This window comes from Oncorhynchus keta, chromosome 8 (genome assembly GCF_023373465.1).
Source record: "Oncorhynchus keta strain PuntledgeMale-10-30-2019 chromosome 8, Oket_V2, whole genome shotgun sequence".
NCBI classification, from domain to species: domain Eukaryota; kingdom Metazoa; phylum Chordata; class Actinopteri; order Salmoniformes; family Salmonidae; genus Oncorhynchus; species Oncorhynchus keta.
Window position 1 is genome coordinate 24824873 of NC_068428.1, and position 14675 is coordinate 24839547.

Below are 14675 nucleotides of genomic sequence, written 5' to 3' on the forward strand. Positions count from 1 at the left end.
CTCTGAAGAATGTCACCCTGTCTGGTGAATGTCACCCTCTCTGATGAGTCACACAAGGATGAATGTCACCCTCTCTGATGAGTCACACTATGATGAATGTCACCCTCTCTGATGATAGTCACCCTGTCTAATGAATGTCACCCTGTGTGATGAAAGTCACCCTGTCTGATGAAAGTCACCCTGCCTAATGAAAGTCACCCTGTGTGATGAAAGTCACCCTGCCTCATGAAAGTCACCCTGTGTGATGAAAGTCACCCTGTCTGATGAAAGTCATCCTGTGTAATGAAAGTCACCCTGCCTGATGAAAGTTACCCCCCAAGATTCTGCTTTCCTCTTCCATCCCTATTTCTTTCTGTCCCTTCCCCCTCAATGTCACCATCTTTCTCTTACTCCTCTCATTTTGATACCTGCGCTTACATTATCCCACCTCCCCCCATACACATAAACAGGTAACTGTTGGCATGTTCCTGGCTAAGGCACCATACTAAGGGTTGTTCATGCCATGTTGCCATAGGGGACATTTTCTGTGTGACTGTGTTTCCGCTGTTTCAGTATTGGATGCTTGTGTTCCCTGCAGATGCACCAGCTGTTCTTGTGTGTGTGTGTGTGTGTGTGTGTGTGTGTGTGTGTGTGTGTGTGTGTGTGTGTGTGTGTGTGTGTGTGTGTGTGTGTGTGTGTGTGTGTGTGTGTGTGTGTGTGTGTGTGTGTGTCTGGAGAGGAAGTCATTCTCACTGAATGGGGGAGAGAAGTCATTCTCACTGAATGGGGGATTAATAGACACACACACACACACACACACACACACACACACACACACACACACACACACACACACACACACACACACACACACACACACACACACACACACACACACACACACACACACACACACAGACAAATGCACATACACACAAACTTACATAGACACAAAGGCCTTGCCCGTTTCCATTAAACGAGAGCAACAGTATAACAGGCATGTCTATCTGTCATCCACAAACGTATGTATGTATGTATGTATGTATGTATGTATGTATGTATGTATGTATGTATGTATGTATGTATGTATGTATGTATGTATGTATGTATGTATGTATGTATGTATGTATGTATGTATGTATGTGTGTGTGTGTGTGTGTGTGTGTGTGTGTGTGTGTGTGTGTGTGTGTGTGTGTGTGTGTGTGTGTGTGTGTGTGTGTGTGTGTGTGTGTGTCTTTCTCATGGCTTATACAGAGTGTGTGTGTTTGCGTGTGTGTCTTTCTCATGGCTTATACAGGGTGTGTGTGTTTGCGTGTGTATGTCGATACTATACATTTGTGATACACACCACAGGACATGGTTGATGGTGTTTGATGGTGTTTGTGTGATATCCGCTATGGGACATTGAGTTTGATGGCATATAGATAGATGGTAGGTGTTGTATTGCATGTGTGATGCATTCAATATGACATTCACATATATGGGCAGGTGTTATCCATTATGAGAGAAGTCTGTGTGTGGAATTCAGGCCTCTGCACCTTAGATAGATTACTTTCATTCACACACACTTGCATAGGTGTGTCTGTGTGTGTGCTTGCCTCTATCTGGTTGCTGCATATTTTCAGGAGGCTGTCTGCACTCTGCACATCCTGGCTCTGTTTCCATGGTGATCCATTCTCCAAATCCTGTGTGTGTGTGTGTGCATGCGTGCACATGTGCGTGTGTGTGTGTGCAACAGAGAATGGGTTGGTTTGTAAGTAACAGTGTGACAGTGGCGAGGGGGATTAGATAAATAAACAACTCCAGCTGCAGTAACACTGAGTTAATAACACTATCTGGTTAACACTGATAAATATAGACCCCGGCAACCATGGGCAACATCCCAATTCTCCATAGCCTCCTCTCCTCTCCTCTCCTCTCCTCTCCTCTCCTCTCCTCTCCTCTCCTCTCCTCTCCTCTCCTCTCCTCTCCTCTCCTCTCCTCTCCTCTCCTCTACTTATCGCCTTTCCTTCATGACCCGAGTCATCCCCATCCCCATCCTCATCCTCTATGTTAGCCATGACGGCAGTCTTTGGCATAGGGAGAGGAGAGAGACACGGAGGAAGAGAGGAGGACTGAGATGGAGATACACACACACACACGCACGCATGCACACACACATACACACACACTACAGTACACATTCTCACAGGGGACTGACAGCCATCCATCTCTCCCTTCAGTAAGCTCCTGTCTTTGAAAGAGGACTCTCAGGGCTTCAGCAGTTAGCCCGGTCCTTCCCGTGTGCATTTGATGAGGTTGAGGGGAGTGTCAACTTGATTAGGCTGAGGGGATTGTCCCTTTGATGAGGCTCACCTTTATTTTCTCTCTCTCTCTCTCTCTCTCTCTCTCTCTCTCTCTCTCTCTCTCTCTCTCTCTCTCTCTCTCTCTCTCTCTCTCTCTCTCTCTCTCTCTCTCTCTCTCTTTCTCTCTCTCTCTCTCTCTCTCTCTCTCTCTCTCTCTCTCTCTCTCTCTCTCTCTCTCTCTCTCTCTCTCTCTCTCTCTCTCTCTCTCTCTCTCTCTCAGATCCTCCAAGGCCCACCCAGGTCCTGTGGTCCACATAAGTGACAACCCCATGGATGAGGGAAAGGTATGGAGTGGCTCTCTGCCCAAAAGTGGTGTACATTACATGTGTGTATGTTTCCTTCTTGTTGTTGAAGAGTGTGGCATGCCACTAATCCTTCTCTAAAGACCTCACACATCGCTTGATTGTTCAGGTCTGACACTTGACCTTCATCCTGCCATCTGTCCCTGCCTCCCTCCCTCTCTGCCCCTCTCTCTGGATGTAGGTTTAGCCTTTATGAAACATTCAAGCTGGCTGAATCATTATTTCTCTTTTATTTGAATACACAGATAATCGCTTTTGAAATATGAATGACGTGTCACAGCCACGGCTGTTCAGACGTTTATCTATCATTTATTTATGTTTCAGGACTCGGGGTGCGAGAGGAGCTGAGTTCCAAAGAACAACAAAAAAATATAGACGGAAAATAATTCCTTATCATTTGAATTTCAATGAAGGCATTCTCGCACAGAGAGGTTTAAAGGTTCAATGCTGCCGTTTAAAATAAATCTCAATATCAAATCATTTCTGGGTAACAATGAAGTACCTTACTGTGATTGTTTTTCAATTAAAATGGTCAAAAATAACTTCTTAAGCAAAGAGCCATTTCTCAAGCAATAATTTTGCTAGGACTGTCTGGGAGTGGTCTGAGTGGGAGGGTAAACCTGAAAATTAGCTGTTATTGAAAGAGAGGTTTGTAACTCTCTTTCTTATTGGTATATTAACTAATTTACCGCTTGGTGATGTCACCAGGCAGAGTAAAACTCCATCCCATCAAAATAGGCTGAATTTTATGGAATTTTTAACAACACAAAGGGAATTATCATCATGCTAACAATTTCACAATATTATTCCAAACTCATAGTGTGGAAATATATATAAAACATAGGAAATTAATGTTTTTGACTGCACTGGGCCTTAAAATAAATAGTCCATTGTTTGGGGTATATTGAAAATATCAACTTTAGGGGGCATGGTTTGGTTAACAATAGCCATGGAAAAATGTAACAAAATTTACTTGTTGTTATTAACAGTTTAGAACCAAGGTCAAGAGATGATCAAATAAACTGTGATTCCTGTTTGTCTTCTATTTCATCCCACCATCCAACCGCAGGGTGCCGTGGGAATGTTGAGCGGATTATTCCTTCTCTAATATTTCTGTCCTCACATGTCCAAATCTCACTGGCTGTCTGTCAATTTTCCCTTCCAGCTCATCATTGGATATGAGGCTGGAATTGTGGTCTTGTGGGATCTGAAATCTAAGAAAGCAGACTACCGCTACACTTACGACGAGGTAGGCACCATCTCCCACAATGCCTTTCAGTACCTCTCTTCCTGTGATCTGGGTAATGCATGAAAATACAAAAAGAGAAATCAAATATTCATGAATAGCTTGATATAAATGGAATAGTGTGTGTGTACTGTATGTGTGTACTGTGTGTGTGTACTGTTTGTGTACTGTGTGTGTACTGTGTGTATACTGTGTGTGTACTGTGTGTATACTGTGTGTATACTGTGTGTGTACTGTGTGTGTACTTTGTGTGTACTGTGTGTATACTGTGTGTATACTGTGTGTGTACTGTGTGTGTACTGTGTGTGTGTATGTGTGTGTGTGCACTGTGTTTTCCATATGCATTGTTTGCCTTTGAGAGATGACATTAAAAGGGGTTTAGAGTCTGTGAAGGACTAGACATGTAGACCAGGACTGTTTGGTGTTCGTTCTGTGTGTACCCATACTGAGTTACTGTAAGGTTCTGTATTTATTTTCTTAGTCAACCTTTTGTTCTGTTTCGTTGTGTTCTTGAACGTAGCCCTGTTTCTTTGTGTTCTTGAACTTAGCCCTTTCTTTAATTTTTGTTCATTGATTTCACCTGTGTTAGTTACTCACCTGGTCTCATCAGCTCCTTATTTAGTCCAGTTCATTCTGTTTGTGCCTTTGTGACGTATTGTTCGTTTTGACTTTACAAAGCCTTTTCCTAGCTCGTTTGTGAGAACCAGTTATAGCCTTCAGTCCTAGTTTTGATTCACCTGCCTGTTTGCCTACCTTTGTATGACCATTGCCTGCCTGTGACCACAATTCCTGCCTTCTGCGACGGCAAAATAAACACCTGCCCCTCTCTGTGCTTGAATCTACACCTTTTTCTCCCTGAGTATTCAGTACAGAATACCTCACTTAATAACGGACTGGATTCAGTGGCACTACAGTGGAGCCTAACCCAGCAAGAGGAGCATATGGAGGAAATCTGCCATCTCCTCCTCCCAGCCTATCCCTACTCCTCCGATGCCAGGTATCGTAACCCATAGCCCTTCATTCATATCCATGCCTGGAAAATATGACGTTTCACCTGGGAAATTTCAGGGATTGCTGATGCAATGCAGCGACTACATTGAGCACAACCCCACAAACTTTGCCACAGACAAAGCCCTGGATTGGGCCACCGCCATATGGACTGCCAACAGCACAGAACTCGGATCCGAGACCCATTTCCACACCCTTTTCAAAGAGGTATTCGATCACTCTCCTTCCGGTCATCCTATAGGAGACCTCCTCATAGAACTTCAACAAGGACTCAATTCAGCTGCCGACTATGCACTCGAGTTCCACACCATGGCTGCAGGGAGTGGATGGAATTAGGCTGCTTTACTTACCATCTACCGAAGAGGGCTCAACAGGGAACTTCAGGCAGAGCTGGCTTGTAGAGGTGACCTTCAGGATTTAAATCAACACAGTCGTATGTCCATCTCCATCGACCACCTCATCGCCGACCGCCGAAGAACTCTGCCACCCAGGAACACGAAACCTTCTCTTTCCATGATTCCGTCATCCTGTACGAGTCTTCCAGAGCCCATGCAGTTGGGCCATGCTCCTCTCCCGTGTATCGAACATCAAAGGCGGACCCAAGAAGGGCTCAAGAAGGCTTGATAGATTCGGGAGCAGCAGGTCATTTTATCCATCACCAGCTAGTACAAGAGCTTGACATTGATCTAATACCTGTCAACCCTCCCTTAAGGATTAACACCCTGGATGGGGAGCCATTGGGCACAGGCATCATTATGCACCTGACACAGAGCGTCACGCTCCAGATTGGAGTCTTCCACACAGAAACCATTCAACTCATGGAACTCTCATCCCCCAAACAGCCACTCATCCTCGGACATCCCTGGCTTTGTCGTCACAATCCTGCCATCACGTGGCGACAAGGTGAACTATTGTCCTGGTCTTCTACCTGCTTCACCAGTTGTCTCAGCCTACCCTGCAGTGCCACCACCATTGGACTCTGCCTCTGCCATCTGAATACACCCAGTACAGCAATGTCTTCAGCAAAATCAAGGCATCCTCTCTGCCACAACATCGCCCAGGAGACTGTGCTATTGACTTACTCCCTGGAGTGTCCCCACCGAAGGGTCGTGTTTCCCCCTATCTATCCTGGAAAATGAGGCAATGGAGAACTACATTTATTACACTCAAATGGTTTAATTTGTCCTTCTTCCCCGGCTGCGTCCAGCTTCTTTGTTGGAAAGAAGTACAGTGGTCTCCGTCCATGTGTTGATTACCGTTCCCTGAATGACGTCACGGTCAAGAACCGTTTCCCCATTCCTCTGATCCCAGCGACCCTTGAACAATAGGGCCTAGCCAACATCTATACAAAACTTGACCTGCGAAGTACACATAACCTTGTCCGTATACGTGAATGCGACGAATGGAAGATGGTCTTTATCACCACACGAGAGCACTACCAATACCTGGTCAGGCCCTATGGCCCTATTAACACCCCCGTCGTCTTCCGATCCTATGTGAACAAGGTTTTCCAGGATATGATCAACCCCTTTCTCACTGTCTACATTGATGACATCCGGATTTACTCTCACTTCCTTAAGGACAAAATGTTCTTCAATGGCTCCTTGACCATAACCTTTATGTGAAGACTGAAAAGAGCACCTTCCACGTTTCGTACTGACATCTGGAGGGGTCAGCATGGATGAGAACAGTCACCACCGTCAGTAAATGACCCAAACCCACCCCCGTTAAGGAACTCCAATGTTTCATTGGGTTCTCCAATTACTATCGCCGGTTCATTTCGGAACTTCAGTTCTACTGCCGCTCCCCTCACTGTCCTTACCAGCCAAAAGACCCGGACCCTTCAATAGACTGATACCGCCCTGACTGCTTTCAACAACTTGAAACGTCTCTTCACCTCATCTCAGCGGGTGGGAACACCTCCAAAATCACATCCCTGTGCCGCCTTCTCCAGGAAATGATCCTCCGCTGAGAGGAATGTACGGTGTGTGGAACAGAGAACTCCTCGCGATCAAGCTGGCCCTCTTAGTGGCGCCACTGGTTGGAGGGCGCACAACATCCCTTTCTCGTCCTAACAGATCATTGTAATTTTGAATATATCAGAGGGGCCAAGAGGTTAAACTCCAGACAAGCCCGCTGGGCTCTTCACATGCTTCCATTTTTAAAACGTAAAAGCTGATGCTCTCTCCTGCCAGTTTGACCTTCTGACCAGTAACTCAGACCCTACACCCATTCTTCCATAAGGCAAGAGGAAGGGACTGGTACAGTGGTTCACTCTGCCATACAAGAAGCCCTAACCTCTGACCCGGCTCCTCCTGAGACAGCAGCTGGGAGGAGTTACGTACCAGCAGGTATTAGACCCCAACTGATGCAATTGTTTCACACGTCCTTGGGGTCAGAACATCCAGGCATTACACGAACCACCAAACTTCTAGCCCGTAAGTTCTGGCTGTCCTCAATAGCATCTGACGTAAGGGATTACTTACACTCCTGTCCAGTCTGTGCCCAAACCAAAAGCCCTCGTCATCTCCCTTCCGATAAGCTTCAACATTTGCCAATCCCTCAGACCCTGGTCCCACGTAGCTGTTGACTTCATCACTGTTGACTTCATCACAGACCTTCCTGAATCCTCTAACGCCACCATCCTTATCATAGTAGACCGTTTTTCTATTTTTGCTAATAGAAAAACACAAACATCACATAATGACTTGTTATCCCCAGCCTCATAATACCCAGTTAAGAAGGAGTCAGAAACCCTGGTGCCAAACAGATCGAGTAGCTTTAAAAAGACACTCACAGAGTCGTAGCTTTAAAAAGACACACAGAGTCAGGCTTAGAGTAATGAGTTTATGTTAACACCCGTGCTACCGTTCACCTCATTTACAATGTGACAACACAAGGACAACATGGCCCTGTGGTGGCTCTCCCTGATGAATAGGATGCTCCCTCTTTATTGTGCATTCTCTCTCTCTCCCCTGGGTGAGATGATATCTCTCTCTCTCCTCCTCCCTGGTCCAAAGGCTTATGTAGTGAATCTCCTTGGCAGCTATGTTCTCTCCTCTCAACCCTGTAACACCTCCCCAGAGACCTACTTCTCTACACCGCTGCTGCTTCAGTACTCTGGAGCTCATGAACACTGGGGAAAACAGCATTGTATTCACATCACTGCCATGCTCTGGCATTACAGCTCATGTTCTGCTGTCATCACCTGTCACTAATTACTGATTCAGGGTCAGATCTATGATCGTCAGTCTAAACCTGGCTATTAAGAGCTGAACCAGTTTTGAAGGGCATATAGCCCATATAGCCCTGTTTGTTCAGGTTTGTATCACTGATTCTGGATCAGCAATAGATGTCCCAGTCTTAACTTTAGCGGTGAAGAACTAAACATAAAAGCTGGCCTCTAACCAGTTTTAAAGGGCGTAGAATAGCATTCGATTCTGTAGAATAGACTATGGGGAGATTTAATTATGATAACTCTGGATTCCTAGATGGGGCTCTGGCCAACACATTAAGTAATGGATTAAAATGCTAAGTATATACTTATACCAGGATAGATGTGCAGGCTTTTCTGATGGCGCTGCAAGTTTCTGAAAGATGGGCAGGATGTATATACAGGATCATGGTACTGTATCAGTGGTTTTGCTGCGTAGACTGGGCGTGATGACAAAGGTAGTTTTGGCATCGTTATGGCTGGCAGAAGGGCAGGGTCTGGAGTTCCTCGGACTTCAAAATCTTTAAGTTGTGTGATTAAACAGTATTTTGGGGAAAATGTTTGTAATTGCAGGAAACTATCTCTGTAACTGTCAGGGGAATGGCCAGCGGTCACCTGGCGCTTAGTGTGTAGTGTATAGAGTGAATGGGAATAGAGCATAGGACATAGGGAATAGGGCATAGGACATAGGGAATGGGGTATAGGGAATAGGGTATACAGCATATGGAATAGGGTATAGGACATAGGGAATATTGTTTAAGGCACAGTGGATAGGGTATAGGACATAGAGAAGTGTATACACCATAGGGTATAGGACATAGGGAATAGGGTACAAGACATAGAGAAAAGGGTATAGGGGACAGGGAATAGGGTTTAGGGAAGAGATAATAGGGTATATGGTATATGACATAGGGAATAGGGTATATGATATAGGGAATAGAGTATAGGACATAGAGAACAAGGTATAGGACATAGGGGATAGGGTGTAGGACATAGAGGATAGAGTATAGGACATAGGGAATAGGGTATAGGACATTGAGCATAGGGAATAGGGTATATGACATTGAGCATGGGGTATAGGACAGAGAATATAGTATAGGACATAGAGAATAGATTATAGGACATCGAGATTAGAGTATAGGACATAGGGAATAGGGTATAGGACATTGAGCATAGGGAATAGGTTATAGGACATTGAGAATGGGGTATAGGACAGAGAATATAGTATAGGACATAGGGAATAGGATAGAAGGTCATTGAGAATAGGGTATAGGACATAGGGAATAGGGTATAGGACATTGAGAATAGGGTATAGGACATAGGGAATAGGGTATAGGACATTGAGAATAGGGTATAGGACATAGGGAATAGGGTATAGGACATTGAGAATATAGTATAGGACATAGGGAATAGGGTATAGGACATTGAGAATAGGGTATAGGACAGAGAATATAGTATAGGACATAGGGAATAGGTTATAGGACATTGAGAATGGGGTATAGGACAGAGAATATAGTATAGGACATAGGGAATAGGGTATAGGACATTGAGAATAGGGTATAGGACATAGGGAATAGAGGTGGAGGACACTGGCTGTAGCCTTGTCCTCAAGTTTCTCTAGTTGTGTTAGAACATCTTAGACACCCTCACTAATTACAGGAAACACTGTATTTTTGTCACACCTAACTACAGTATGTATTCCAACCCTCACAAACAGTTGACAGCATTCCTTCCTCCATTGTGTCTCTCTCCCAGAATTGTTCCTGTTCATGGCTCAGTGCTATCTCTGCAGGTGCAGTCACTGTGAGCATCAGAGAGAAGATGGAGAAGAAGAGAGCATCAGTCACCTCAGCCCTGCATTGTCTGACTAAATGCCTCATCCTTCTCCTACTGATGAATAGCCTGCCTACACTGTAGCCTGTTTCAGATCTTTATATCTCTCTCTTTTCTCTCTCTCTCCATCTTTCCTGCTCCTTCTTTCATTTTGTCATTCCCTCCCTCTTAACCCCCCCACTCTCAGTTCACCACCTCCCTCCTACCCTCCGTCCCTCTCTAGCTGAATAAATACAAGTAGGTGTGACACCTCCCCAGAGACCTACTTCTCTACACCGCTGCTGCTTCAGTACTCTGGAGCTCATGAACACTGGGGAAAACAGCATTGTATTCACATCACTGCCATGCTCTGGCAATACAGCTAATGTTCTGCTGTCATCACCTGTCACTAATTACTTACCCCCCACCCCCCTCTCTCTCAGTTCACCACCTCCTTCCCACCCCCCGTCCCTCTCTAGCTGAATAAATACAAGTAGGTGTGAGGGGAGAAACACACACCTCCACACAACTTCGCACACACACCTTCTCACACACGCACAGCACGCACACCACACACACACACACACAACACACACACACACACACACACACACGAAAGGCTGTTATAGCAGTGGGATTGGAATAATCATGGCAGCGATAGAGATTCCATGATCAACATTCCATGTTGTGTAAATAAGCAAACTCTCACCTCAGTACCCTATGTATGTGTGTATGTGCACTTAACAGAAAACCAAAACACTTTCTCATACTCGAGTCAATGTGATGACTTTCCAGATAGTGTTTATATTGGCTCAAATATTAACCTATGCTGAACAAAACAATGAAATCAACATGCAACAATTTCAACGATTTTACTGAGTTGCAGTTCATAAAAGGAAATCAGTCGATTGAAATAAATTCATTACGACATAATCTATGGATTTCACATGACTGGGAATACAGATATGCATCTGTTAGTCACAGATACCTTTAAATAAAAAGTAGGGGCGTGGATCAGAACACCTGTCAGTATCTGGTGTTACCACCATTTGCCTCCTTCGCATACAGTAGAGTTGATCAGGCTGTTGATTGTGGCTTGTGGAATGTTGTGCCAATTCTCTTTAATGGCTGTGCAAAGTCGCTGGATATTGGCGGGAACTGGAGGCAGCTTATGCTCGCTAACAGGGATATAAACAAATTTGTTCACTTTTTGTGAGTATGGAACATTTCTGGGATAGTTATTTTATTTCAGCTCATGAAACATGGGACCGACACTTTACATGTTGATTTATATTTTTGTTCAGTATATATGCAATTCACATTGCACCTATTGAATAGAATACACTGAGACATATAAAAAGCATGAACTATTTCTAGTAGGCAGATACCATTCATTCATTCAGCAATTTGTTGTGCTAATGGGACACTTGGCAGATGTGGTATTATCTCCATTAACAACAGGAATGGCCATGTATATTAGTTCTACCTCTATCCCGGGGATGGGCAACATTGATGGGGATGGGGGCAACAAAAAATCTGAAATCATTGTGAGGGGCCGCAGTTGCTCGCGGGTCTGCTTACCCACATCCATACCCACACATTCAGTTAGAGCTGGCCCCAGCCTTTTGGGGGCCCTAAGTGAAATGTTGTTGGGGGACCCCCCCACCGTGCGTGTAAAACATTATTGACAGCGGAGAGAAGCACATTAAAGCACATTTTCTGCAACTCTACTCAATTTGCCATAGGGCAGAGAGAAATGTTTTCAGTTTTGAATATATTATCTGAGTGAGTTACTAACAAAATCAATGGGTCGAGAAAAGCGAGATGGCAAAGTGGACAGTGTCCTTCACCTGGCACTGTGAGAGGAGTGTTTGACACACATTTGAGGTCTGGACAGGTCCTGTCACTGTTGGAACATGACAAGGCTGGGTCTCCCTAAAGCATAGTAGCACTAAGATCATCTTCATTTCACTGAATCTAAATGGACGAAGGATGATGTTAGGGATACAATGCCCAGGTCTTCCTCTCAGTACTCAGTACTCCATCACAGATCATCTAACACACACTATCATAGGACAACCCCCATCACAGATCATCTAACACACACTATCATAGGACAACCCCCATCACAGATCATCTAACACACACTAGCATAACCCGGAAGCGAATAAGAAATTTCACTATGCCCTTCGATGAACCATCAAACAGGCAAAGCGTCAACAGGACCAAGATGGAATCATACTACACCAGCTATGATGCTCGTCGGATGTGGCAGGAATGGCCCAGTACATCACTGTGGCCAAGCTCCCTGTCATCCAGGACCTCTATACCAGGCGGTGTCAGAGGAAGGCCCTAAAAATTGTCAAAGCCACCTTAGTCATAGGCTGTTCTCTCTGCTACCACACGGCAAGCGGTTCCAAGAGGGTTCTAAACAGCTTCTACCCCTAAATCTTAAGACTCCTGATCACCTAATCAAATGGCTACCCATACTATTTTCGTTGCCCCCCCCCCTCTCTTTTACACCTCTGCTACTCTGTTGTTATCATCTATGCGTAGTCACTTTAATAACTCTACTCAACTAACCAGTACCCCACACATTGACTCTGTATCGGTACCCCCTGTATATAGTCTCGCTATTGTTATTTTACTACTGCTGTTTAATTACTTGTTACTTTTATTTCTTATTCTTATCCATATTTTTTTTACTGCGTTGTTGGTTTGGGGCTCGTAAGTAAGCATTTCACTGTAAGGTCTACAGACCTGTTGTATTCGGTGCATGTGACTAATAAAATTTGATTTGATGTGATAGGACAACCCCCATCACAGAGCATCTAACACACACTATTATAGGACAAATGGCAAGATCTCTAATACACACTGACACACACTGTTATAGGCTTTTAACAGACCTCTACCTGTCAATATCTGTCTTACTGAAGGGGTCTTAATCGGTTGACATTTACAGTATGTACATGTCCTGTCCTGTGGAGTAGCATTGATTTGTCGACAGTTTCTCTTCTGTTAGTACATTTGTTTGTTTGTTTGTTTGTGTTTATGTACTGTGGCTGAACTTTAGTGAGGGTAAGGGAGTGTGACTAAGGATGTCTGGGAGGACGACACACTGCTGTCGTTACATAGATGCCCAGTCTGTCTCACACTGTAATAGGAGGAATGCACTCTAATTAGGCCCAACTGTCTATCTGTGTGTGTCTATATCTGTGTCTTTGTCTGTGTGTGTTTCTCGGGGTGTGTGTGTGTTTCTGTGTGTGTGCGTGTTTCTGTGTGTGTGTGTGTGTGCGTGTGTGTGTGTGTGTGTGTATGTTTGTGTGTGTTTCTTTGTGTGTGTGTTTCTGTGTGTGTGTGTTTCTGTGTGTGTCATTTTCTTTCTGTGTTTGTCTCTTTCTCCCCCTCTCTCTATACAGTATATAAGTACATTGAGTGTACAAAACATTAGGTACACCTTCCAAATACACCTTCCTAATATATCTTCCCCTCAATTCGTCGAAGCATGGACTCTACAAGATGTCGAAAGCGTTCCACAGGGATGCTGGCCCATGTTGACTCCAATGCTTCCCACAGTTGTGTTAAGTTGGCTGGATATCCTTTGAGTGATGGTACATTCTTGATACACTCGGGAAACTGTTGAGCATGAAAAATCCAGCAGCGTTGCAGTTCTTGACACACTTAAATCAGTGTGCCTGGCACCTAAGTCTTCTGTCTTGCCCATTCAGCCTCTGAATGGCACACATACACAATCCATGTCTGAATTGTCTCAAGGCTTAAAAATCCTTCTTTAACCTGCCTCCTCCACTTCATCTACACTGATTGAAATGGTTTTAACAAGTTACATCCATAAGGAATCATATCCTTCACCTGGATTCACCTGGTTAATCTGTTGTGGAAAGATCAGTTGTTCCTAATGTTTTGTACACTTAGTATATATCTATCTCTCTCTCGGTCTGCCTGTCTTAGTATTTTTGCATTTATTTTTGTCGGTGTGCGTGCAAGAGTGTGTGTGTGAGGTTGTGGGTTTGAGTGTGTTTGTGACTCACTGTCTCATCCCAAAAGACCATTCTCTGAAAGGAGCATAATGTAAGTCATTAAATTAGTATTCTTAATGGGTATTATTTGATATGAAGAAAACCATGTGTTTCAATTACCTGCTAATTGTCCAACTAACCACAATGTATTGTCTCTGCTCCATGGCACTGTCAACCTGAACAATGCACTGTTATATTTCTGTATCCTGTTGAAGTGACGCACTGTGTGTGGTTACATTCACCTTAAAATGCTTGAGCTGAGAAATTTTGTCTAAGTATTTCAATATTGGCGCGAGTGTTTGTGTGTGCGTCTGTGCTAGTGGGTGTGTTTTAATAATGAGTTTTAATAATGAGCTGTAAGACAGCAGTAAGCCGGTCTGTTTTTTCCGGAGTGCTTTAATAATGATGAAGCAGCCATTTTATTCATTTGTTGTCGGTCGCTAAATCACTTTCTGCCTTGCCAAAATAGAAACAAAGTTGTTGGGTTTATGCAAAGCAGAGGGAGGGCATTCTTAATGACAAAATAATGAGTCTTCAATTTCAACACACTGCATCATAATTCCACTCCACTCCATCCCCACTCCTATCTGTCTGATTTCTGCTCTTAGCTTATCTTTGTATCTCCCATCCTTGAGCTTTTGCTGAACGTTTATAATGTAGAGAGAGTTTTTATGTAAAAAAGGTATAGCATTTTTTGAAGTGTTTCTCAGGTTGTCTCAGTGAGGTGTT

The 14675-nt window shown here is 44.1% G+C and overlaps 1 pseudogene; it reads left to right on the forward strand.

Moving 5' to 3' along the window:
* Positions 1–14675, forward strand: part of LOC118386619 (syntaxin-binding protein 5-like) — a 146136-nt pseudogene that overhangs the window by 100706 nt on the left and 30755 nt on the right.